The sequence below is a fragment of the Aedes albopictus genome, chromosome 2 (assembly GCF_035046485.1).
Source record: "Aedes albopictus strain Foshan chromosome 2, AalbF5, whole genome shotgun sequence".
Taxonomy (NCBI): Eukaryota; Metazoa; Arthropoda; class Insecta; order Diptera; family Culicidae; genus Aedes; species Aedes albopictus.
The window spans coordinates 83,866,792-83,890,283 of record NC_085137.1 but is presented as its reverse complement, the minus strand read 5'-3'; positions in this window follow the sequence as shown (position 1 = coordinate 83,890,283).

Sequence of the window (23,492 nt, the reverse complement as noted above, 5' to 3'; positions counted from 1 at the left end):
TAACAAAATAAATTGAATTAATTTGGTGCCAGCAAATTTCACTAGATACGCCAAAAAATGTTTCAGAAAAAATAACAAAATAAATTGAATTTATTTGGTGCCAGCAAATTTCACTAGATACGCCAAAAAATGTTTCAGAAAAATAACAAAATAAATTGAATTGATTTGGCGCCAGCAAATTTCACTAGATACGCCAAAAAATGTTTCAGAAAAAATAACAAAATAAATTGAATTTATTTGGTGCCAGCAAATTTCACTAGATACGCCAAAAAATGTTTCAGAAAAAATAACAAAATAAATTGAATTAATTTGGTGCCAGCAAATTTCACTAGATACGCCAAAAAATGTTTCAGAAAAAATAACAAAATAAATTGAATTTATTTGGTGCCAGCAAATTTCACTAGATACGCCAAAAAATGTTTCAGAAAAATAACAAAATAAATTGAATTGATTTGGCGCCAGCAAATTTCACTAGATACGCCAAAAAATGTTTCAGAAAAATAACAAAATAAATTGAATTAATTTGGTGCCAGCAAATTTCACTAGATACGCCAAAAAATGTTTCAGAAAAATAACAAAATAAATTGAATTGATTTGGCGCCAGCAAATTTCACTAGATACGCCAAAAAATGTTTCAGAAAAATAACAAAATAAATTGAATTAATTTGGTGCCAGCAAATTTCACTAGATACGCCAAAAAATGTTTCAGAAAAATAACAAAATAAATTGAATTGATTTGGCGCCAGCAAATTTCACTAGATACGCCAAAAAGTGTTTCAGAAAAAATAACAAAATAAATTGAATTTATTTGGCGCCAGCAAATTTCACTAGATACGCCAAAAAATGTTTCAGAAAAAATAACAAAATAAATTGAATTAATTTGGTGCCAGCAAATTTCACTAGATACGCCAAAAAATGTTTCAGAAAAATTATTCAAATAGATAGAATCACTTGGGCGTCTGAAAGTTGAACTAGATTTGCCAAAGTAGTTTTTTCAACTTAAAGAAAATATTTGATTTTGGGTCGGCTGCATTGGCGGAGACAAAGAGGGGCAAGAGGGGGCACTTGCCCCCCCTAACTATAAATTTCTGTTTAAATACGCCAAAAATGTTTCAGAAAAATTAACAAAATAAATTGAATTGATTTGGCGCCAGCAAATTGCACTAGATACGCCAAAAAATGTTTCAGAAAAAATAACAAAATAAATTGAATTAATTTGGTGCCAGCAAATTTCACTAGATACGCCAAAAAATGTTTCAGAAAAATAACAAAATAAATTGAATTGATTTGGCGCCAGCAAATTTCACTAGATACGCCAAAAAGTGTTTCAGAAAAAATAACAAAATAAATTGAATTTATTTGGCGCCAGCAAATTTCACTAGATACGCCAAAAAATGTTTCAGAAAAAATAACAAAATAAATTGAATTAATTTGGTGCCAGCAAACTTCACTAGATACGCCAAAAAATGTTTCAGAAAAATTATTCAAATAGATAGAATCACTTGGGCGTCTGAAAGTTGAACTAGATTTGCCAAAGTAGTTTTTTCAACTTAAAGAAAATATTTGATTTTGGGTCGGCTGCATTGGCGGAGACAAAGAGGGGCAAGAGGGGGCACTTGCCCCCCCTAACTATAAATTTCTGTTTAAATACGCCAAAAATGTTTCAGAAAAATTAACAAAATAAATTGAATTGATTTGGCGCCAGCAAATTTCACTAGATACGCCAAAAAATGTTTCAGAAAAATAACAAAATAAATTGAATTAATTTGGTGCCAGCAAATTGCACTAGATACGCCAAAAAATGTTTCAGAAAAATAACAAAATAAATTGAATTGATTTGGCGCCAGCAAATTTCACTAGATACGCCAAAAAGTGTTTCAGAAAAAATAACAAAATAAATTGAATTTATTTGGCGCCAGCAAATTTCACTAGATACGCCAAAAAATGTTTCAGAAAAATAACAAAATAAATTGAATTAATTTGGTGCCAGCAAATTTCACTAGATACGCCAAAAAATGTTTCAGAAAAATAACAAAATAAATTGAATTGATTTGGCGCCAGCAAATTTCACTAGATACGCCAAAAAATGTTTCAGAAAAATAACAAAATAAATTGAATTAATTTGGTGCCAGCAAATTTCACTAGATACGCCAAAAAATGTTTCAGAAAAAATAACAAAATAAATTGAATTTATTTGGTGCCAGCAAATTTCACTAGATACGCCAAAAAATGTTTCAGAAAAATAACAAAATAAATTGAATTGATTTGGCGCCAGCAAATTTCACTAGATACGCCAAAAAATGTTTCAGAAAAAATAACAAAATAAATTGAATTTATTTGGTGCCAGCAAATTTCACTAGATACGCCAAAAAATGTTTCAGAAAAAATAACAAAATAAATTGAATTAATTTGGTGCCAGCAAATTTCACTAGATACGCCAAAAAATGTTTCAGAAAAAATAACAAAATAAATTGAATTTATTTGGTGCCAGCAAATTTCACTAGATACGCCAAAAAATGTTTCAGAAAAATAACAAAATAAATTGAATTGATTTGGCGCCAGCAAATTTCACTAGATACGCCAAAAAATGTTTCAGAAAAATAACAAAATAAATTGAATTAATTTGGTGCCAGCAAATTTCACTAGATACGCCAAAAAATGTTTCAGAAAAATAACAAAATAAATTGAATTGATTTGGCGCCAGCAAATTTCACTAGATACGCCAAAAAGTGTTTCAGAAAAAATAACAAAATAAATTGAATTAATTTGGTGCCAGCAAATTTCACTAGATACGCCAAAAAATGTTTCAGAAAAATAACAAAATAAATTGAATTGATTTGGCGCCAGCAAATTTCACTAGATACGCCAAAAAATGTTTCAGAAAAAATAACAAAATAAATTGAATTAATTTGGTGCCAGCAAATTTCACTAGATACGCCAAAAAATGTTTCAGAAAAATTATTCAAATAGATAGAATCACTTGGGCGTCTGAAAGTTGAACTAGATTTGCCAAAGTAGTTTTTTCAACTTAAAGAAAATATTTGATTTTGGGTCGGCTGCATTGGCGGAGACAAAGAGGGGCAAGAGGGGGCACTTGCCCCCCCCTAACTATAAATTTCTGTTTAAATACGCCAAAAATGTTTCAGAAAAATTAACAAAATAAATTGAATTGATTTGGCGCCAGCAAATTGCACTAGATACGCCAAAAAATGTTTCAGAAAAAATAACAAAATAAATTGAATTAATTTGGTGCCAGCAAATTTCACTAGATACGCCAAAAAATGTTTCAGAAAAATAACAAAATAAATTGAATTGATTTGGCGCCAGCAAATTTCACTAGATACGCCAAAAAATGTTTCAGAAAAAATAACAAAATAAATTGAATTAATTTGGTGCCAGCAAATTTCACTAGATACGCCAAAAAATGTTTCAGAAAAAATAACAAAATAAATTGAATTTATTTGGTGCCAGCAAATTTCACTAGATACGCCAAAAAATGTTTCAGAAAAATAACAAAATAAATTGAATTGATTTGGCGCCAGCAAATTTCACTAGATACGCCAAAAAATGTTTCAGAAAAATAACAAAATAAATTGAATTAATTTGGTGCCAGCAAATTTCACTAGATACGCCAAAAAATGTTTCAGAAAAATAACAAAATAAATTGAATTGATTTGGCGCCAGCAAATTTCACTAGATACGCCAAAAAATGTTTCAGAAAAATAACAAAATAAATTGAATTAATTTGGTGCCAGCAAATTTCACTAGATACGCCAAAAAATGTTTCAGAAAAAATAACAAAATAAATTGAATTAATTTGGTGCCAGCAAATTTCACTAGATACGCCAAAAAATGTTTCAGAAAAAATAACAAAATAAATTGAATTTATTTGGTGCCAGCAAATTTCACTAGATACGCCAAAAAATGTTTCAGAAAAATAACAAAATAAATTGAATTGATTTGGCGCCAGCAAATTTCACTAGATACGCCAAAAAATGTTTCAGAAAAATAACAAAATAAATTGAATTAATTTGGTGCCAGCAAATTTCACTAGATACGCCAAAAAATGTTTCAGAAAAATAACAAAATAAATTGAATTGATTTGGCGCCAGCAAATTTCACTAGATACGCCAAAAAATGTTTCAGAAAAATAACAAAATAAATTGAATTAATTTGGTGCCAGCAAATTTCACTAGATACGCCAAAAAATGTTTCAGAAAAAATAACAAAATAAATTGAATTTATTTGGTGCCAGCAAATTTCACTAGATACGCCAAAAAATGTTTCAGAAAAATAACAAAATAAATTGAATTGATTTGGCGCCAGCAAATTTCACTAGATACGCCAAAAAATGTTTCAGAAAAAATAACAAAATAAATTGAATTTATTTGGTGCCAGCAAATTTCACTAGATACGCCAAAAAATGTTTCAGAAAAAATAACAAAATAAATTGAATTAATTTGGTGCCAGCAAATTTCACTAGATACGCCAAAAAATGTTTCAGAAAAAATAACAAAATAAATTGAATTTATTTGGTGCCAGCAAATTTCACTAGATACGCCAAAAAATGTTTCAGAAAAATAACAAAATAAATTGAATTGATTTGGCGCCAGCAAATTTCACTAGATACGCCAAAAAATGTTTCAGAAAAATAACAAAATAAATTGAATTAATTTGGTGCCAGCAAATTTCACTAGATACGCCAAAAAATGTTTCAGAAAAATAACAAAATAAATTGAATTGATTTGGCGCCAGCAAATTTCACTAGATACGCCAAAAAATGTTTCAGAAAAATAACAAAATAAATTGAATTAATTTGGTGCCAGCAAATTTCACTAGATACGCCAAAAAATGTTTCAGAAAAATAACAAAATAAATTGAATTGATTTGGCGCCAGCAAATTTCACTAGATACGCCAAAAAGTGTTTCAGAAAAAATAACAAAATAAATTGAATTTATTTGGCGCCAGCAAATTTCACTAGATACGCCAAAAAATGTTTCAGAAAAAATAACAAAATAAATTGAATTAATTTGGTGCCAGCAAATTTCACTAGATACGCCAAAAAATGTTTCAGAAAAATTATTCAAATAGATAGAATCACTTGGGCGTCTGAAAGTTGAACTAGATTTGCCAAAGTAGTTTTTTCAACTTAAAGAAAATATTTGATTTTGGGTCGGCTGCATTGGCGGAGACAAAGAGGGGCAAGAGGGGGCACTTGCCCCCCCTAACTATAAATTTCTGTTTAAATACGCCAAAAATGTTTCAGAAAAATTAACAAAATAAATTGAATTGATTTGGCGCCAGCAAATTGCACTAGATACGCCAAAAAATGTTTCAGAAAAAATAACAAAATAAATTGAATTAATTTGGTGCCAGCAAATTTCACTAGATACGCCAAAAAATGTTTCAGAAAAATAACAAAATAAATTGAATTGATTTGGCGCCAGCAAATTTCACTAGATACGCCAAAAAGTGTTTCAGAAAAAATAACAAAATAAATTGAATTTATTTGGCGCCAGCAAATTTCACTAGATACGCCAAAAAATGTTTCAGAAAAAATAACAAAATAAATTGAATTAATTTGGTGCCAGCAAACTTCACTAGATACGCCAAAAAATGTTTCAGAAAAATTATTCAAATAGATAGAATCACTTGGGCGTCTGAAAGTTGAACTAGATTTGCCAAAGTAGTTTTTTCAACTTAAAGAAAATATTTGATTTTGGGTCGGCTGCATTGGCGGAGACAAAGAGGGGCAAGAGGGGGCACTTGCCCCCCCTAACTATAAATTTCTGTTTAAATACGCCAAAAATGTTTCAGAAAAATTAACAAAATAAATTGAATTGATTTGGCGCCAGCAAATTTCACTAGATACGCCAAAAAATGTTTCAGAAAAATAACAAAATAAATTGAATTAATTTGGTGCCAGCAAATTGCACTAGATACGCCAAAAAATGTTTCAGAAAAATAACAAAATAAATTGAATTGATTTGGCGCCAGCAAATTTCACTAGATACGCCAAAAAGTGTTTCAGAAAAAATAACAAAATAAATTGAATTTATTTGGCGCCAGCAAATTTCACTAGATACGCCAAAAAATGTTTCAGAAAAATCACTTCACTTCACTGAACTGAACTGAAGATATTTATATATAGGGACTCTGATTTTCTTAGTACTTATTCTGGTAAGGCATGTTTCTCTAGCGATAGCATGATCGCATTTGCAATTTTGCATAGGGAGAAGTTTCAGTTTTTCGCGTTGGTATTTGATTGAGAACACTATAACGGACGTTTTAGGTTGGAGTATAATTTCTTTTGAGTGAAACTTTGCCTACTATTTGGCGTTTTCTGATCAGGTTTTTGCTGCACTCTAGGCCATGCTGTATTTTAGTAGAAGCATTGTGCTAAAAATTAAAACGATTTTTTGCTCAAATCATAAAACCGATCATGCTACTGCATTTCTTTCTCTATTCAATGCACAGTTTATACCCTTTCTCTTGAATAATAAGAGAAGAAAAATTACAGTTGTGAATTAGGAAACTTCTTTCGATTGGTACTTCGCCGATAGTTCAACATTAAAAACAAATTGATGCCCGAAAGCATGTAACTTGCTTGTAACATTTCGCTACCGTAGAACAGGGTATTTTTGATAATGCGGGTAACGTTGAATGTGCGGGAAGTATTGTATTTTGGATTTTATAACATAGATCCTGTCAATCAGTTAAGCAAAAGGCACACGTAGGTCAAAATAATACATATGAAGAGCCATCTCAGGTGATTTTATTAATTGGAAGCAATTTTGTGAATATGGACAGAAACCCCCATACGCCGATAAACGCGCAAAAGTATGCAATGCCCTTGGATTTTCATCTAGTTTAAACTGTTGTGATCAAAATTTGTTACAACAATCCAATCAATGTGAGTACAAATTTGTGATTTATTGATGCACTTAACTGCTCAATAGGGATCCTGAATGAGTATCGTTCCCAGATGAAGGTTCCAATGAGCGAAGTAAGCCGTGCAACCGCTTGATTTGGGATATTTATCACTGATGCTAGGAACCACAGCTTCGATGTAACAAAAGTATTTAGAACTATGACCTTTTGCTTCAGTGTTAGGTTCCTTGGTTTGAATAACCACATCAACCGAGACGTTTTTCTTATGACTTCGCCCCAGTTGAAATCAATCATTTGCCTTTGAGAGTTGAAGAAAGTTACCCCTAGAATTTTTACTGATTCGCATACCTGTGGCCAAACAGTATCTCTCGCACCACTGTGAGTCCCGATGTTCACAGCAAACGATTTGTCGAAATTCAGAAGAGATCCTGAACATCGCCCGAAGTCCAGAAAAGCTTGCTTGATGAGGTTTAGTTTCCGCATGTCCGTTATAACGATTGATATATCGTCTGCGTACGCCACTATTAGGTCCAGGGGATGACTACAGATGGTGCGTAACTTTTCCAGGAGGGGATGGAGGTAAAGGACAAACAGGTGCATACTCATGGGATCTCCTTGTCGAACGGAGCGTTGGATCGGGAATTTGGGAGAGAGATTTCCATTTATGAGAAGGCGAGAGCTTGAAGCGGACATAATCTTCCCTAAGAGTTCGATGAAACTGGGATTCACACGGAAGTTCCGCATCACAACCATTAAAAAGTTCTTACTAACACGATCAAACGCATGATCTAGGTCAAACGAAATCAGTTTTCCAGATATACGACGGCAATTGAGCTCTGCAATTCGATCTTTGATTGAATGGATTGCTTCAAAAATAGTACGGTCAGAGTTTGAACACTTTTGACTCACAGTAAGAAGATTATTTTCGACCATTACATTTTCTAAGCGCTGCTTAAGAATTCTTGAAAGGAGTTTGTAATCGTAGTTCAAGAGACTTATTGGCCTATATCCTTTCAAGGTTTGGTCGTTCGACTTCTTTTTACACAACACTATGACTCCTTCGACAAACTCATCAGGAATGTTTCCTCTCAAAGCCTCATTAATTATCAAATTGAGTTGTGGGTGGATAATATCGAAGGCCTTCAAATAGAATTCTTTGGGGATTCCATCATTCCCAGGGGATTTCCTAGAAGCGCTTTCCCTAATTGCAAAAAAAATTTCCGCAGTCGTGATTTCGTCCATTATGGCGTTATTCGAATCGGAATCTAGAGGGATAACTTGATTGGTGGGAAAATTTTCGCTACTATTGAGTTCTTGCTCAGTATACAGGTTCTTGAAGAAATCGTATACGTGGTTTTCTATTTCAGAAACTTCTGTAAGTTGGCGTTCTTGGTGGCGTATGGAACTGATCATAGTTTTGTTTCGGTAACGTTCACCAATTTGAAAAGCTGAAATTTTCTCTCCGCAGACAAATCTATCATTTATGCGTGCGTATGCTTTTGAAAAACGACTTTGTACTTGAAGCATTCTCGCTTTGATCTCGTTAACTTTTGTTATTCCATTGGGGTTTTGGTACAGTTCATCATATGCCTCTCTTAATCTACGGTATAACAACTCATTAGTAGCGTGAAATTCACGGAACGATTCATTAGTTTTCCATCTGAAAAAACTACGAATTTTTGGCTTGGCAAATTGTATCCACCACGACATCCAACTGTCGTAGTTTCGACGAACACGCAACCAACGATTCCACTTTTGTTCAAATTCTTCCAAATTTTCTTCGTTCAAGATATGCGCACGAATTGACCAGTACCCACGACCGTGTGGTTTACCCAGGTTTGGCAAACAGCAGCGAATCTTATATGCCTTATGGTCTGAAAAAGACGTAACGAACAACTCCGAAGTGCGAAGATGCGGAACAAGCGACCTTGAAATGTAAATTCTATCTAAGCGAGAGGCAGAATTCGGGCGAATGAAACTATATGCGATCATATTCCTATGGAGGCAATTCCACGAATCAGAGAGATGTAAATTGTCCACTATTTGTTTGAGAGACAGACTGAAGCTACTGGAGCCAGTGGCATCTTTTGCATCAATAACACTGTTAAAATCACCACCTAGTATGATGTGTTCAGCGGAATTTTGGAGATAAAAAGGCAGTTGTTCTCTAAACAGTTTTTCTCGTGAAGCATAATTCTGGGTTCCAGAATGTGCGTAAATGTTGCAAATTGTAACGGCATTTGGAATCTTTACTGTTAGAATACGACTGTTCAAGCTTCTTTGGACATTCGAATAAGGTATATGGGATTTGAGGGCGATTGCTGTGCCTCTTTTCGCCTCATCTATATTGGCAACGATGTTATAACCGGGGATACATAGGTTTGCAGATTCGACCTCTTGTAGGAGAATGATGTCCAAATCTACCAGACGAACAAAAGAGCGGAGGGCAGCAATTTTATTTTCGTTTGAGATAGCGTTGATATTAATCGAACCAATATTGTAACTGATAGTGGCGGGATGATCCATTTTCACTGATTATGAGACGGGGAGCCGAACATACTCGCGGCTGACTCGAGGTTAATAATTGGGAAAGGAATAGGGTACATATTAATATTGCAAGATTAGTTGAGCAGGATTATCGGATAACTTTCAGATCGTCGCTAGTTTTGTTAGGCAGAATCGACAAACGTTGATGAAGGCGCGTCCAGCTTCTGTTTTTTTGGACGTTCTCGTCCACGTTTGACCTTCGTGAATGGTCCACTCTCAGTGGACGACTCATTGCTTTCGCTTTCGGAAATCTCCATGGTAATAGATTTGGATGGGATCGGATTTGAGGGAATTTTGAACGCACTCACTTGGCTGGGCGCAGTTTTCATTGACTTCTGGGGGGATTGATCTTCCGCCGTACGGGTGACAGAAGCAGCAGCAACAGCAGTCGGGGCAGCGGGGGTGGCAGCAGCAGTGGTGACGACGGCGGCGGGGTCGACGGCGTGATCGATGGCGGGGGCGGCGGGGGCGGTGACGGTAGCAGGGGCATCATCAACAGCAACAACAGCAGCCACAGCAGCAGGCATCATGGTAATCTCTATTCCTTCGTTCTCGTCCATTCGTTCGTGGTATTTCGAGGGTGCAGAGACGTTCGCGCCGGAGGAGGTAGCTGCTTCATCAGCTACTGTTTGTGCACGAGATGTGCGAGCGGCATCGTTAAGCTGATTCAGATTGGTGCCTACGAACTCAGGCATAAGCGAGGCTGCGTTTGGAGGCTGGTTTAACACGCTGGCATAGCTCGACTTGTTTTGCGCAACTTTCAGCCTGTTGTTGAGGTCGACCTTTTGTCCCAACAACTTTTTGTTTTCGACGCATGTGTTCCCTGGATGTGATGGATTTGTGCAGTGCTTGCACCATTGTGGCTGGTTTCGGTAAGACACTAGTGTCTCTTCACCACAGATCGTGACAAACGACTTGATGTGCCGGCGCAGAATAACTTTGGCCACTCGTACTCCGGATGACACGCCTTTGAAGGCGAAATTTTCTCCCCAAACTTGTTCCTTGATTGAAACAACATCTCCGAACTGCTTCAAGTATGCGGAAATGTCTTCATTCCGCACGTTCTCGGACAGGTCGTGGATTTTTATCTCCACACCCCCGTCATCCATCGCCAAACGGACTCTGATCTTGGTTCTGTTGACTTCGAACTCATGACGGTTGTCATGCCGCTCCACCGCGTCCTGGGCAGTCTTCAAATCACAGCACTTCACATGTGCGCAATTTTGCGCGTGGTTCATCTGCAGACGCAGCACTTGTTCCACAGTGAGACCAATCGTCTCATGGATAAAGCCATGGATTTCTTCGAACGACGGGCGTTTCGGAAAGTTCGACAAATCTACCTTAAAGGTATTTTCGCGAGCACGCACGGCGGTCATGGTTGCTAACGCGTTGGATAGCACAGGTTTCTATTGTCGCCAGGAAATCTGACGCGAAATACGTTCTCCTCACAGCAGTGGGAGACCAAAAGCGAAACGAAAATAGCGATACGAAGCGAAATTGAAAAACACGTCTGGTTGCAGCGAGAGCTTGAACCTAACTGCACTTAACGAAAAGTTTTATAAATGTGAAAATTTTGCCTGTCCAGATAATTTCTTTTTTCCCTGTATACTTATGTACGTTTGCGAAGTACTGAGTAAAACGCCGTGAACTGAGCTATCAAGATTCATTGTCTGAGAAATAATATAATATTTGCAGTTCATAAACATTTGATCAACATTGTTGCAACAAATTTTGATCATAACAGTTTAACCTTCCTTTTGCATCACGTTGGCAGCTGCTCGCTGATGTAGTAGTGTATGGTTTGAGTAAAAAAGGACCCTAATGCCAAAGGAGGTTTAAACTAGATGAAAATCCAAGGGCATTGCATACTTTTAGGCGTTTATCGGTGTATGGGAGTTTCTGTCCCAATTCACAAAAAATGTTGATCATCTAGGTAGTTGTTTATCAATGGTTCAAATTGGGGAAAGATCGGGCTATTTTACATGAAGCTTTAATGACTTAACCCGGGAGCGGTCGCGTCGTGTACTGAGTACACGCACCATGAAAAATGCACGCTTGAGGCACACAGCGTGAGCGTGACGTCGCTACAGATAGTCAAAGACGCGACTGCTCGAGGGTTAATGAGCTTTGAAAAACGTTTGACTTAACCTAAAACTGTTTGTAGAAAAGAAAATTATAGCGATTTAATTTATTTTATGAATTTTAAGTAAATTGGTGTATATTAATGAATGTATATTAAACCCAAGTAACCATGGACCTGAAGCCGTATTGCATGCAAATTTACGGTATATGTAAAGCAATCACTACTTTACATGAACACTTAAAGTTGATTTAAAGTGTAAAAAGGCAATAGGAAGCATTCAGTAAAGTACTAGATTGAAAGTAGTGAGCTGGATTTTTGTGTGGTGAGATGCTAAATTCTCCGTTTCTGCAATTAAATGGTGCAAACTGGGTGGGTTATATGATTCCTTGCCAAATTTGATGTTGTTGGCAAGAAATGGAAACACAGTGATCAAAAATTTTGCTCAATCATCATCACATTAGGCAATTAATCATAATACCCACGCTGTTGGCACCATTTCATTGCAGAAACGGAGAATTTATCATCTCGCAATACAAAAATCCAGTTCACTACTTTCAATCTAGTACTCCACTATTTGCTTCCTATAGGACAGTTCGGTGAAGTACTAGATTTGTAGTAATGAGTTGAATTTTGGTATGGTGAGAAGGCCATTCTCCGTTTCTGCAATGAAATGGTACAAAAAGCGTGGGTATAACGATTCCTTGCCTAATTTGATGCGGTTTGAGCAAAATTCTGGGCAACAGTGTTGTTGTTTTCTCCATTTCTTGCAATATAAACAACATAGTTATCCAAAGTTTTACTCAAAGAGCATCAAATTAGTCAACAAAACATAATACTCACGCTTTTTGCACCATTTCATTGCAGAAACGGAGAATTGACCTTCTCACCATACTAAAATTCAGCCCATTACTACAAATCTAGTACTACACCGAACGTGCCCCATTATGCGAATTTATATGGCCTATAATTACCATCTTGCATTTGGAAACGATGTTCAAGTTTTTGCTAATTTTGTGTTATATTAGAAAAATAATCTAATCGCTATAGTTTTATTTTCGTGCTAAGCGGCTTTCAAAGCTCATTATATAAGTCATAAACGCTAAAAATTTTATTGCATATAGTTCATTGAATCCGGAGATATAACAGTTTAGGGTGAATATATAACGAAGCCACTACTCGAATTTTCTAGAGCACAATTAGAGTAGTGGTTTCGTTATATATTCACCTTAAAGTTGGCTATTCGCTAATTTTGCTTTTTACTAGAACCTTTTCAACTTCAAGTGAAATAGCCCTATCTTTTTCAGATTTAGACCATAGACAGGCAACTAGTTGATCAACTTACAGTGAAAATTTCAGAATGTTTGATGCACTTAACGAAAAGTTGACCGTATTTTCAAAAGTACACCCATAACATGAAATCCTACCAAGAATTGAGATATGATGTTTTACTAGTTTCTATATTAAAACAATACAAAAATGTGTGAAGTCATCATAGGCTCACTGTATTAAGAAACGCTACACGGTTTATGTACCACTACACACACACACACACACACACACACACACACACTTTTTTCCAAGCAGAGACAAACCAGGTTGCGTCTATAAATAACTTTCGCTTTGCTTTACCCCACGTCTCCACTAAACAGAAATGTCTTGCCATTTTGCTGCCAGAAAGAGAAAACGTAACATAAATGATCAACATCGCTGATTTCTATGCAAACAGCGAGAGAACATTTCTGTCATGACATATCTGTTCGGATAAAAGGCAAGACATTTTTGTCTAGTGGAGACGTCGGGTTAGGAACGACGCGCTGATCTTCATGTGCAATTGTCTGCTGGTATTTTTCTTGTAGGATTACTCCTAGAAATTCTATCAGAAATTCCACTAGAGATTTCTGCAGAAAACCTTTCGCAGGTTCTTTCAGCGATTCCTGTAGGAATTACTCTATGGATGCCTTCAGATTTTTTTTAGGAAATCTCTCAGTAACTCTTCTACAAGTTCCTCGAGGGATTTCTCCAAAAGTTTCTCCTGGTATTCATTCAAAGACTGCTGCGTAAATTCATTTGAGGATTTATTCAGACCTTTCTTTAGGAAATCTTCAGAAGTTTTAAAAGAGCTTTATTCCTTGGCATTGGTTCAAGAAATATTTCTTGGAGCACCTGCAAAAAGCTCTTCAGTTCTTCCAAGATTTTTTTGAGAGTTTCCTTCAAAACATTCTTTTCCTTCAGAAATTTTCATAGTGATTCCTTGAAGAATTCCACCAGGGCTTTTGTTTTCAGAAATTTCAGCAGGATTTTCGCTCATCTAGAGAAGATGTACAAGAAATCCTTCGAAGCATTTCTCCTGAGGTGTCTCCACAAGTTCTTTAATTACTTCAGAAATTGCTCCAAGGATTCCTTCAGAGAGCCATCGAAAGTGTCCTTTTTGGAAGAAACTCCTCCAGAAATTCCTTAAGAAATATCTTCAGAAATTTCTTCATAAACTCCAACAAGAGTGTTTTTTTCCAGAATTCTTCCATAAGTTTCTCATGATTTTTTTTAGGGATTTCTTCAAAGATACAGGTTCCTTAAGGGATTCCTTAAGAAATTCAAGAACTCCTCCAGTATTTTTTTGTGAAATTTCTTAATGAACAGCTGAAAAAAATCTCTGGAGGAATCTTTGAAGGAATCACAGGAGATATTTCTGACGGAATTAGAAAACAATTATTAAAAGAATCATTGTAGGGGTTTCTACAAGAATCCATGAAGCAATTTCTCAAGGATTTGCTGGAGGAACACCTGGAGGAATTTCTTCAGGATTTCTTAAAGGTATTTCTAGGAGAATTTTACGAAGAAAAATCCAAGGAACATCTTTTGCTGATAATCATAAAGAAATTCTTAAAACTGAAAGAGTCCCTGGAGATATTTCCAAAGAAATTCCTGAAGAAATTTCAAGAGAAATCCATGGAGGAATTACTTAAAAAAAGGTTCTCCAGTCTAATTCCTGTAAAAATCCCTGAAGGTATTTTTGAAGGAATTTCAGGAAAATTCCTGAAGGAATCTCAGGAGGAATGTCTGAAGAAATTTCTGAAGGAATAACAAGGAAAACTTCCTGGAAAAACGCTTGGTGGAACTCCAAGAAGAATTTATTGAGAAACTCTAGATGAGTTCTTGGAGAAATCTTTCAATAGAGAACCAGGAGGATTTTCTTAATATTCCTGGGGAAATCCAAAAAACCTTATGAGAAATTTCCAATTCAATTTGTGTAGAAATGGCTAGTAAAAATTTCTGAAAATTTTCTGAATCCGTGGAAAAATTTCTAGAGGTATCCTTGGAGGAAACGCTGGAGGAATTTCTGAGGAAATATTCAGAGGAATGCTACTGGAACACAAGAATCTCTGTATGAATTTCTGCATGAATCCCTGGATCAATTCTCGCTAGAATCACTGTAACAAAAATTAACTTTTGGTCTGTCTCAAGAGCAAACTTATGTGTCTCTGACAGATTTTGGGCCGCTGAACCCGAATCTGGGCTCAGATTTGCTCCAGCACATCACAATTTTGAGCTATACCTCAATTTATAGGACAAAATATGCGAATTTGGGCTTTTTTGAATGCCAGCCATCAAGCATGGAATTCGAGTCAAGTACAAGACACTGAAGACGACCTTACAGTTGAGGTCAAAATACGTATCTGTCAAAGGATGCAAATTCTTAGTGGAATTCAAAGGAACGGTTTTAACGCGATTTTCTTTTTATTTAATATTTTTTTCAGCCAATCAAAAGGGTAAATTGGTCAATTAACATCTATATTAACGACTCATGCAAAATATTTCGTTTTTCCAAATCGAATTTGATAGTTTTAAGCGAATAATGTTGAGTACGGTATTTCCCATACAAGTCACCCTCCAAAAGTTGCAATTAAGTTTACTTACTAACATAAAATGCTTAAATCTATCAAATTTTATTTGGTAAAACGAAATATTTTGCATGAGTCATTAATAAAGATGTTGATTGTTCAATTTACCTTTTGATTGCTTAGAAAAAATATTTCCATGCTTAATGGCAGGCAGTCAAAAAAGCTCAAAATAGCATATTTTGCCTCAAAAATATTTTGGTATAGCTCAAAATTGTTACGTGTTGAAGCAAATCTGACCCCAGATTCGGCCCAAAATCTGTCAGAGACACATAAGTTTGTTCTTGAGACAAAAAAAATGTTGCGCTGTGTAATGCAAGAATCTCTGCGGGAATTCTTGTTTGATTTTCTGGATGAACCCCTGAAGTAATTTCTGGAGACTTAACTGCGGGTGTTTCCAATGGAATCCTTGGGGAAATTCCCGATGAAATCTCCTTTAGATCACCGGAATATTTTCTAAAAAAAATCGTTAGCTTACAGAATTTCTGAAACAATCTTTAAAAGAACGCTTGAAATCTCAATAAAGAAATTTAAAACTTATGGTTTCCCTGGACAAACTTCTGATTGCTGCAGAGGGATTTTCTAAAAGACACTCTAGAAGACTTTCTGAAGTAATCCCTAGCGAAGTTTCAGAAGGAATCCATGGAAAATTTCCTAAATGAATTCTTGGATAAATTTCTGAAGAAATTTTTAAGGGCTTATCTGAAAAATTTCTTAAATATTCCTCTCAGCTGGAAGAATTTCTGGAAGGATCCATTGATTTTTTATTGATGGATACTGGAGTAATTACTGAAGATATCCATAGTGCAATTTAGGAAGGAATTCATAGAAGGTTTTCTAAAGAATCCCTGCAAGAATTTCTAAAGAAATCTTTGGCGGAGCTTTATTATGAATCTTGGAAAAAAAAATAAAGGGAACTCAGAAGGATGTTCTAAAGAAATTCTTCGTGAAATTTCTGAAGAAATTCTGAACTTTATAATTTCTGAAAGAAATTACTTGAAATATGTTTGAAGTAATCCGTGGGTGATTGTCCGAAAGAATCTCAGGAGAAATTTTTGAAAGAATCCATTGAGCATTTCTTTCAGAAGCTTATGGAGCTCTGGAGGAATTTCTGTACAAGTCCATGGATAAATTTTTAAAAGAATCCCCGGAGAATTTTATAAAGGAATCTATGCAAGATTTTTTGATCGAAATCATTGGAGGATTTTTTAAAGCAATCCATGGAATGATTTCGAATGGAAGAAATTCTTTATAGAAGAGTTCTTTTATTAGTTCTTAATTTATGGATAAATCTTTAGGGAATTTCAGAGAAATTTCTGAATGAATCTATGGATTTACTAAAAGAATCCCTGAAACAATTCTTAAAGAAATTCTCAGAGAAATGATTTCATGGAAAACTTTCTAAAGGAATCACTAGAGGATTTTTTGTAGGAATCCGTGAATTGTTTTCTAAATGAATTATTTGAGAAATTTCTGGAGAAAGCTCTCGAAGATTTTCTGAAAAAAATCTGATGAAGTTCATGGACGAATGTTTGAAACAATCCTGTAAGATTTTCAAAAATAAGCCGTTCAGTTTTTTTGCAGTTTCTAATTGAATTTCCGAATTGATTTCCGAATGATTGCTTGATAGATTTCTTGGGAGAATTATTAAAGGAATCCCTTGAAGAATCCCTGAAGACGTTTTCGAAGGAATCCCTGAAAGAATTTCCAGAGAAATGTCTAGAAGAATTTCTGAAGACATCGGAGGAAGAATTTTTGAATAAAACCCAGGGAGTGGTTCCAATATCACAGAGGTTTTTTTTGTGTAAATATGAGTGCGCAAAAATAATCAATAATCAATTTGGCGGTTTTCTTATATTCAGGAGAAGCAATGTCTAAAATCATAGAGGATATTTTTTAACGTATGGAGGTATTGTAATATTCACAGGCGCAGAATATTTCGAGCAAAATTTTTTTCTTAAATTCAATAAATAATAATAATAAAATTTTCTTCATACTGGAAAAAAGATTTTACCTACAATATGAGAAGCAAGATATTTAAAAAAAATGACACAGGTAACTTTTCCTAAATGTATGAGGAAGCTCAAAATTTCGAGAAAATTACGTGAACATTCTTACATACAGGAGGCTCCTCAGCTCTTCCAAAATCACAAAGGATTTTTTTCTTCCTCCAATGGGGGCGCAAAAAAAAATATATCTAAAGGGAAATTTTTCCATGTGGACGCAGAAATATAAATTAAATAGGCGATTTTCTTGCAGTAACAAGAAGGAAAGAAAAATTCTTTAAAAAGAAGTATAGGCGACAATAAATAAGTAGGTAAGGTATAGTGATAGTAATGATAATGATAAATAAAGAAATTTCTCCATAAAGGCTTTTTATGTTTTTAAGAGAACAAAAATCTTAAAGTTTGAGTAAAATTATGTTTGGACGAAAACAGGATTGGTTATCATTTTACAAGAAGCGTATTCTCATTCTTGTCTATTTTTTAATTTCCTGAAGAGCTGGTTACTCAGTGATTGACTTGGTGTAAGCTTGATGACACGTGGTGCCACTGGTAATGCAAATCATATATGTTTCTTATAAACTAAATTGTCAGTTGCATATTGATATATAAAATCTCCTGGATGCACTGATATGAAACATTATTGAATATAACAAAAAATATTTTAGTAACGCGATCGAAAATAACATTAATTTGGAAAGTTTCGAAACTTGGATATTAAATTAACAAATACCAGTCAAATAAAACGCATGGAAAGGAAACATCCTAGAAAAATATGGTATTGCAAAAAGTTTGCTGTCTGCGCAAAATAGTTTATGAAACTTTTGATCAACATTGTAGCACACTGAGAATATTTTTTGGTCATGTAAAAAACAAGTCGGAATGTTAAACGTCTTAAGCGCCGCCATGATGCGATAGTATTTTAAAAAGCACAATTTGTACTAACTTATGACCATGACCAACATTGTGCCACCGCCAAATTATGAACCGAATTCCATGATTTAAGCTCTTTTAATATGTATACATATGTCTCTTGCCGCCAAATTACTATAACACTGGATACGCCAAATAATCGCTGCCCCCCCATTATCAGGATCCTGGCTCCGCTACTGCTCCTGGTAAGGAAGGTGATTCACCTGGATTATGTGTAATACTTTGTAAGCCTTTGGGCCATTACACATCCTGAATGGAGCAAGTGTAACTGAGGCAGCATTATGTGCCCGAGGAATGAATAGGAAATGAAGTGCGGTGTGAACAGGAGCAAAGAAGATTTTATTGATATAGCGCAATGTGCTGCGTCAGGTGGAGCATCGTGAGGAGGGGATATTCAGTGCTTGCTTTCATGTGGTTTGAGCAGCGGTGGAAGACGCTGGAGGAAGGTTGGAAAATTTATCTCCAGCAATTATGCAAATGGATTGATTTGATTGTTTCTTAGTTGTGCATGGCTATTGGACCTTTTTTTTACTTTTACCGGTTAGCCATTTTCTAATTACGATAATTGAAGCGATTCTCCATTAGAGATGATGAAGGTGTACTATCACAAATCACAATTTGCATGAATGATTATTTCCAAATTACGGACGACTGGACATCTTCAGATAAAGCTAGAAGAAAAAAAAAATACAAACAAATCAAGAAAGGCAATCTGACAAATAGCATGCAAATTTCGATCCAAAACCAGAACTCTAAAGAGTTGTAAGCCAGAAGTGTGAAGCCAGGAAAAAGGAAATCATTGTAAATAACCTTTTGTGAACCCGATTCGAAGTAATCACTTTCGTATTGGTGAAAATGCTAGAGCTGCAGATTATGCGAAAAACAGCAATCTTTGCTTATTACAGAAGCATAAACATGCATAGTAGCTCTGGTAAATGTAACTGATTGAAAGGATAATCAAATCTGCAAGTAACATTTATCGATGTAACGAGTTGCAAAAGTGATTTTTTCAACATGAGTCGCACATTTATAAATACAAAGGGTGCTGAAAAAATGTTTTTGCCATTATACAACTCATTTGAGTTGCATAATATTCGTGATGCAACTCAAGTGAATTGCATTATGAACATTATGCAACTGTTTTTCATTATGCCACTCATTTCAGTTGCATAATAAACCAGTTCGGAAAAACTGGCTATTATGATACCAATATTAGCTATATAAAATACAAATTATGAAACTGAATTACATTAAACTTGTATTTTGATCGAATGAAATGAGCTGTTAACGATTTTCTTAATGACTATTTCATATGACAAGTAATAAAGGAAAATATTTGTGTGAATGTTCTGTAAACGACAAAAATAAAATACCTTATACAAGATAAACTACTTAATGCCCAAAACATCACTAAATAATGTTTTAGCAGAATTAAAAATCAGATTTTTTTCTGTTCTGACTGTTGAAAACTGCTCACTGCTTTTTTCATCGGCATTAGATAACTCTGATATGATTTATATACACATAATAACCATAAAATCTGAAAAGCATCTTTCGCAAGACTGTCATCGAACCCATTATCATGAGATGGATACCCTACTCTCCTTCGTCTTACAGTAGCTTGAAAGCACAGCATTTCCAAATGGAACCGTCTCCATTCGGGGAGCGTTTCCAAATAAACCGGAAAGATTTTCTAATTGAATGAGAAAACTTTTTAACTACCACCTTCTTCTCTCCCGCTGCCGCCACAGCCCATCACATCCCACGAAAAGTGTGCATCTTCCTCCGAACCGGCAAACCACCACCACCGGCGGGAGTGTGTTTCTTCTTTCAATTCCATTTGCAATCTGTTATGTAAATTTCGAAGAAATTTTCCATTCTTCATTGACTGCACTTTGGAAATTTGTTTCGTACAGCACAAAGTAGTGCGACGTTTGGCGACACTCTATGGCTACGGGAAACGGGAAAGGCAGCCCGAACCCGAACGAAAGACGACGATGTTGTGGGAGAGGGAGTGTTTGGCGCTGCGTTGCCGAGTGCAGAACAAACAAACCCGCCTTTCTAATCTGGAAAATTAACCCTCCTCCCATATGGGGCTGGGATGAGGAGTGGCTTACATTTGGGACCTAGTGTGCTAGATTTGAGGATGGATCTGTTTCGGGATCCATTTGCTTTTCCGGGATATATAGACTGTACAGTTTTATAATACACTCACAATCTTTACTTTAAGAGGCGAAAACTTCCAATTATACTTACTTCTATCACATATAATCATTTACATTGTTCCTGTAGGTATGATGCGAGTTTTTAAACATAAACAGACGTTAAACGATTTTGAATCACAATTATCACATTTATGAGAAGTATGAAATCATGCATAAAAACAAGTTGCTTCCGCAGAGCTGCGAAGTGTCAGTATCAACCGATATTTAAAGATGAAATTGAGATCGGTAACCACTCATTTTTCCATTTACCATCGGAATATCAATTGACTAGCCTCTGATCATTCAATTGACATCAGATCCAGCCTCAGTCAAGGCACATATCATTCAATTGAGCTCAATCTAGGAAGCATAAATGTGTGGTGTTGTAGGTTCAAAGCTTTTACCATCGTTGATGACGTCAAACCCGACATCAACCTATCATTCACCTATTTTTATTTTGGCCACCAAACCCAACATAGACCCAATAGTTGATCGATGTTGGTCCAACAGTGGCCCAACATTCGATAAAAATTGACCCGACTTTGACCCGACATTCGACATTTTTTCAGTCTGGCGGAATTTTGCGGGGTTTTCCGTGTTTCGTGTCAAGCTACTCATTCGAGTGACAATTTATTCAATTGACAAGGATTCGCTTCTCATTTGATAGGTGCTCTGATTGAATGAAATCGTTTTGAACATAACTAGAAGGAAAAATGACTGAACAGCTTGGTTGGTTAGTGTTCAATTGAATGAATTGAATTTTTGCAACACTGCTTCGTAGAGTTGTAAACGTTGCACAAATCTGTGAAGCAATTTGTTTCTTCATATCCATTCTGATCTATAATGTAATACTACCAGTATTTCGTGGTGAGACTATGCAGTCTGTTGTCCTCTTGCCTCCACGATTTTTTTTATTTCTTCAGCAGTTTTTAAATAAATATCTCACAAGATTCTTTTTTGAAACTAGTGTACGGGTTTCTTCTGGCATTTTTTAAAGGCATTCCTCCAAGGTTATTTACACAATTTATTCAAAGATTGATTCAGTAATCAGTACATGTTTTCGTTTAGAAATTTTTGAAGGAATACTCTCAGGGATTAGACTAAAATTTCCTTCTGTAATTTTCCTTCTTCTCCACAAATTCTCTTTGAGATTCTAGCAGGAATTTCTGTATGGATGCCTACAGTTTTATTTTTTCGAGAATTTGTTTGAACTTCTCTATATTTTTTCATGATATAATATTATGAGTATCAGTGTGCACCAGAGATGCCAGATGATTTTTTGAATAATCTGTATCACTCTATTCAAAAATCTGTATCCTATACAAATTTAGGAGAAAAATCTGTATCCCATACAAAAATAAAATGGCTCCTCTAGCTCAGAAATCTGTATTCCATATAAAACGAAATCTGTATGGGTGCTCAAAAATCTGTATGATACAGATAAATCTGTATTTATGGCATAGGCGCCAATTTAAGTGGGCAAGCATGGTTTTGCCCCCCCAATATTTGACGATTTTTCGATTTTTCCATACAAAAAATCCGAAAAACCTGACTTTGCCCCCCCAATAATTTGACCAAGTTGGCGCATCTGCACCAAGAGTAGTGCAGAGTGTTCTTCAGTTCTTCCTAGTATTACTTTAAAGATTCAACAGAAAATATATCCCTTACAAAAATAAGAATTCTTTATGGTTTAAAAAAAAAACAGCAAGATTTTCACTCATATCTTGAGAAATTTTACATGAAATTTTTCGACGCATTTCTCCTAAGGTATCTCCAGGAATTCTCACAGGGATGCTTTAGAAATTTTTCAGGGGTTTTTTTTTCAGAATCTTCACATGCAGAAAATCCTTAAGAATTCCTCCACTAATATTTTGTGCAATTTTAGGAAGATCTGCTGAAAAATCTTTGGAGAGATCTTGGAAGAAATTCCGGGAAATATTTCTAACGGCATCGCAGGGGCATCTCCAAAAGAACTTTTGTAAGATATTTTGCTGGAATCCCTGAAGGAGTTTCTCATGGAATTTATGGAGGAACATTTAGAGTAATTTGCGCAGGGTCGTTTCAAAGTTAGCAGAATATTATGTAGAAAAGTCCTAAAGAAATTTCAGAAAGAATTCATGCAGAAATTTTTATTAAAAATTGATAAATATTTTTTGAATAAATCTTCAGTCTTATTCCTGATTCAATTTTTGAAGAAATCCTAGGGAATTTTTGCAGAAACTCTTGGAGAAACTACCGCAAAACTTTTCAGGTAATGTTGAAAAAAAAAATTAAATAGCTTTTGAAGTTACCTTTTAGTAGAGTAAATACTCCAATTTAAAAAAAAAAAAAAATCTTGGTGGAAATTGAAAAATCTTTTGAGAAATTCGCAATGAAACTGCTGCAGAAATTCTTTGGAAATGTTACTGCAGAAATGTTTGAGTCCGTAGAAAATTTTCTAGAGGAATTTCTGGAGAAATATGAAGAGGAATCCCACTGAAACTCCCGAAGCCATACAAACTTCTGCAGGAATCCATGGAAAAATTGCTGCAAGAATCACTGGAAGTAATGATGCAATAATCTCTGTAGGATTTTTTGCTGGATTTTCTGGATGAAGTTATTAAAAAAAAATCTTGAACACATTCCTACGAATATTTACAATGAAATCATTAAAATAAAATCACGAGAAAATCTCTGGGGGAGTATTTGAAATAAAGAATAGCTGTTTGAATTCATGAAGAAATATTTAAAAAAAAAACGCGGCTGAGAGAATTTTTGAAACCATCTTTAAAATAATTTCTGACTCCACAGGTGAATCTGCATAGAGCTGAGAAAATCTCAATTTTAAAGGCATATAAAACTGCAAGAGAAAATTTTGATTTCCTCAGAAAGATTTTCTAAAGCAAACTCTTGAAGAATTTCTGAAGTAATCTTTGGCAATGTTTCGGAGGAAAT